Here is a 4,610-nt window from a genome sequence, read left to right as displayed (position 1 = left end):
GAGGGGGACAGGGAGGGCTGGGGCTGCACTGGACTCTTCGTGGCGTGTGGGTGGGGGGATTGGACTGGGGTTGCACTTAGGGAGGGTGGTGGCAGTGCTAGGAGGGAGGTTATGGGGGGGGCTGCAGACACCCCAAATTTCACTCTGGTTTCCCTCTCAGTGCCACCGCCTCCTGCCCCGAGCATAGCCTTGAGCGCAGCCCCCATGCGTCAGGAGCACAGGGGTAATATGTATGAATAGGAGCCAGCAATGCGACGCTGTAGCCAGCAGGGCCAATAATACCCTCGCATGCATCAGTTGATACATCTCCAGCACAACCAAAGAAGTGATTTTCCCACTCTTCTCGGCATTGGTGAAACGGCAGCTGGAGTACTGAGTCCAGTTCTGGGCACCACATTTTAACAAGGATGTGCTAAAGCTTGAGTGAGTCCAGAGAAGGGCCACCTCTTTGATCAGAGACTTGCATGACAAGCCATACGAGGAAAGGCTGAGGGATCTGGGACTCTTCAGCCTGAAAAAAAGAAGGCTGAGAGGGGACTTGGTAGTAGCTTACCGTTACAGCAGAGGCATATATCAAGGGCTCGGTGAACAACTGTTCACCAGGGCACCCCTGGGGAAAACTACAAGTAATGGTCACAAACTCCTGGAAGACTATTTCAGGCTCAACACTAAGAAAAACTACTTCAGAACTAGTGTGTCCAGAGTGTGGAATAAGCTCCCTCCAAAGGTGGTGCAATCCCTACGCTGGAGATCTTCGAAAGGAGACTGGACAGGCACCTTGGTGAGGTCACCTGACCCCAATTGTCTTCCCTGTTTGGTGCAGAGGGATGGACCCAATGATCTTCTGAGGTCCCTTTCTTCTTTATAATCTATTAATCTACTAATTTATTGGCCAAACTATCGGCCACATCAGGCCAATTTCTGACGCAATCAGTTTTCTTTACGTTGGTGCCGATACAAAGGTCTGGATATCCCACTCATCAAGTTATTATTTGTTCTGCAATTCTACCATCTATTAGTTGCTGCTCCTGTAACGAAGCTCCTGTTTCACAGCTCTGAAGATAGTTTTTAACTCACTCCAACTTACATTTGAATATAAGTTACTTACATTTTTCAACTTATATTTTTCTTGAATCTTAAACTGAATTATAGTTATCACAAGTTATTAGACATATTAGTAAAGCTTCTAATTTATTTTTAACTAGAGAAAAGTATGTGGGATGATGCACCTCACCATCAGCACCCCCTTTTCAAAATTCTATATCTGCCCATGGTTGTTTTAATGGTTTGGAAAGCAGAATGCTAGAAGGGATGCAGTTTCCCAAGTACAGCAGGCGGGCCCTACTGACACAAGTGAAAGTGTGTTTTACTTTTAGACTTAGAGGCAACATGAATCTCAGTCTCTTCAATCTCTCCAGTCTCTTGTCATTTGGAAGTCTCTCAATTGCCTCTGTTTAATTTCCTGGAAATAGTCTCTCTAGAATGTCTCTGTTCCCTATAGCCACAGTCCTGCTCTATTTTATTTGATATAGAATGACAAAAAATGAACACATTATTCTGTGTATTACTGGCTCATCTAATAGCAACATAATATTTTCCAATATCATTTCCCATCCTGTTCCTTATATCAGAGGCTCTAGAACTTTTCTATATCGAAACTTTTCCTGGAATTCCCACTGAAGATGCCCACTCCCATCTAGGCAGGATATAGCTGACAGCACTTTTCCACGTATCAACTTGAAAAGGGCAGGGTAAGTATAATTTCCCTGCCATATATTCAAAGTGTCAAGTGATAATTTCTATACTTGATATATCCTGTTATTTATTTTGACTTTTTTTATCACCTAGTCCACAGTGCTGTTCAAATCTTTCCCCCAAGTGATCCTCGTTAATTTGGAATTTATGGCTGTACCCCTGCAATAAAAAGTTCTCTAAATGTTGAGCACTCTGTAGGACCTAAGAAACTCTCCAGACATTCAGGCCAAAGTCCTAATGCTAGGCAGGTATGCACATGACTCAAAGATGCTGCATTCCACAAGTCTGGCACAGGTCATCTCCCTAGAAGGGTAAAGGTGATTTGCCCTTCATTCCCTTATCCAAAATGGCTATTGACAATTGTCTTTGCCCTAAACAATGATGGCTGTCATATATAACATTTACATAGACTTTCTGCCCTTAACTATGATGGCCACTGAATGTGGTCCTCCTGCCCTTATCTAACATGGTTGTCAAATTTCACCTCTTACATATCTGTGGCAACTGACAGTTTGCCTGAACTGAACATGTGCTTGTAAGTCATCTTTACTCCTGGCAATTAATCTACAGTTGCAAATTCTGCACCAGACACCCATTAAAGATGCCTAGCCACCTGGTCCTTTTGCTGGTCACAGGGACACTTTGAAAGGTATCAAAGACCCCAGAAGCTGTTTTGCTATCCCACTTTCTCCAGTTCGTTAAGTAACAACTTAAGTAAAAAGGAAAATATGTAGAATATAAGACAACACTGTGTGTGTTTGGTTTTAAAAACTGTAATTGTAAAACATACATATAGTGATCAGAACATGTTATTTCTCCATTTATTTCTGCTGTCCTCTAATCATTTTATTCCCCGCTTCCACAGAATATAACATGAACTTTTTTCCCCTTGAGTCCATCATCAAACCCCCTTTCCTTTCAATCAATCAATCCAGATCCTTCCAAATATTTAAAAGGATTTGTTCTCACAGGACTTCTGTCCTATTCTTTGCACCATGAGCATACATCTTTCTACCATCTCTTTTTCTTTTCTCCCCACCTTCAAAATGTCCTAATTTATTTCTAGTGACTCGATCTGTTTCGTCCAATCTATTTGCTGTAACATTTGAATTCCGCTCGCCCTGTCCCTAATCCTCTTATAAGATTCCTTTTCCCCATGACTTGCTACAAACAGCCTACGTAATGACACTCATTAAATAAACTGATTTTCTGATTGTGGGTTCTGGGTCACAATCAGATAAATTTGAGATATGTCAGCAAAATAAGCATCTATTTTAAATATACTGATTAAAATTTTGTATGTTATATGCCACAAGCTTTTGAGTTTCGGAAACAGTGCAATGTCTTGAAGTTTGAAAATCACTACCATAGTTTCATACCTCTTGTACAGTTACCCCTCTATCACTTTTCCCTTTTAGCCTTCAAAATTATGCAGTCCTGTTTCTCATCTTAGATATCACTTCCCTGCTTCCAACACTGTAATTGGTTTGGTGCTACCTGGCTTTTGGTCTCTTCCCTCCCCTAAGACTTCTCTTTCTGCCATATCCCATGACATTTTTATCCTGTTTTGACCTTTGTTACCCTTGACACAGTTATCCACCACTCTTCCTTCCTCTTGGGCTTCTGACACTTTTCACATTTCCAGTCTCTCTCATTGATTGCTCGCGGCCTCTCTCTCTTCATTCCTTGTTCTTATTTTTCCTGCCAGACCTCCACTTTCATCTCTCAGGACTGTATCCTTAACTGCCCCTCTGCATACTGTGTCGAAGGGTGATCTTATCTGATGGCTGGACTTCATTTTTTATCTGTATCGCTCAAACTGCCAGCGAGCCTCAGGGAGACCCAATGGCCAATGGAACAGAGCATCGAACTAGTACTCGAGAGATCAGTTCCACCACTGCATTTTACTTGATTTTGAGCAAATCTCTTTGGCCTGTTCCCTCTCTTTGTAAAATGAAAATACATATTGACCTGCTTTATAATCTACCAACGGAAAATGCTGAGTAAGAGGCGGGTATTGCACAGTGGATACCTAACTCTTTTTATTTTTTTGTCCTCTCCTGTCCTCTGCTCAGCCCTGCCTCTGCAATTATCCTTCCCACGTCTCCCTCTCTTGCAATCTGGGACTTTAATTGGGTTAAGACCCAGCCGAATAGATAGGCGAATGCTTTGCGAAAGTGAGACACGCCTCGCAGCCGCGCAGAGCAAACCCTCCGAGCCGAGGCCGAGAGCCCGAGGGAGAAGACGGGGCCTTGGACGGGGGAGACAACAAACACCGCTGCGCTGTCCGCTTGGTTTAGTTACAAGAAGCAGCCCCCTCGGCCCCACGTGGAAGAGCGGCCCCAAGCCCCGGCGGCTTGCAGAGAGCTGAGGCTATCGACACTCCCTCTCCCCGCCACGCGCCCCGCACCTGCGGCCCGTCGCCGCCGCATGGAACACCCGGAAGTGCAGCCCTGCAAGTGCGGGCACCACCTCCGACGCGGCTTCACGGCACTCAGCGCGCAGGCGCCACAATCCCGCGCCTGTGCCCTGCCGAACCCGCGCCTGCGCAAAAAGCGGGAGGCGGGCGCGGGGCCTTTCCTTTGGTCAGGCGGGGTGCGAGCGGCTCCTCCCTCCCCCGGCTGCCCCCCCTCTCCCCCCACCATCACCCGCCCCCCGGCTGCCGCCGCCGCCGCACCGGGTAGGTTTGCAGTCACTATGGCGGCTGCAGCGGGGAAGGTAAGAAGGGCGGGGAGCGCTGCGGCGACCCCCCGGACCGGGCCGGGCGACTCTGACGCCGTCTTTTTGGCTTTACAGGTCGGAGGAAAGTTTTCGGCGTCGGCGGCCGCCTGAGCAGGACCCGGCCCAGCCTCCAG

General features: G+C 46.6%; 1 long non-coding RNA gene across 3 annotated transcripts in view; it reads right to left on the bottom strand.

Moving 5' to 3' along the window:
- The window catches only part of LOC109289085, a 24,156-nt gene extending 19,932 nt beyond the window's left edge, over nucleotides 1-4,224 (bottom strand). The window contains exon 1 of one of the 3 annotated variants that reach the window (XR_002095293.1): nucleotides 4,166-4,224. This is a non-coding gene — a long non-coding RNA (uncharacterized LOC109289085). Of the gene's footprint in view, nucleotides 1-3,726; nucleotides 3,969-4,165 lie in introns of those variants that run through there. The other 2 variants (XR_002095292.1, XR_002095294.1) reach the window with 2 other exon arrangements.
- Between the last annotated feature and the right edge of the window lie 386 nt (nucleotides 4,225-4,610).

This window comes from Gavialis gangeticus, unplaced genomic scaffold, assembly GCF_001723915.1.
Source record: "Gavialis gangeticus isolate Ggan-Ray unplaced genomic scaffold, GavGan_comp1, whole genome shotgun sequence".
NCBI lineage: Eukaryota > Metazoa > Chordata > Crocodylia > Gavialidae > Gavialis > Gavialis gangeticus.
The sequence above is the reverse complement of the archived record's forward strand: the minus strand, read 5'-3'. Positions and strand labels throughout refer to the sequence as shown.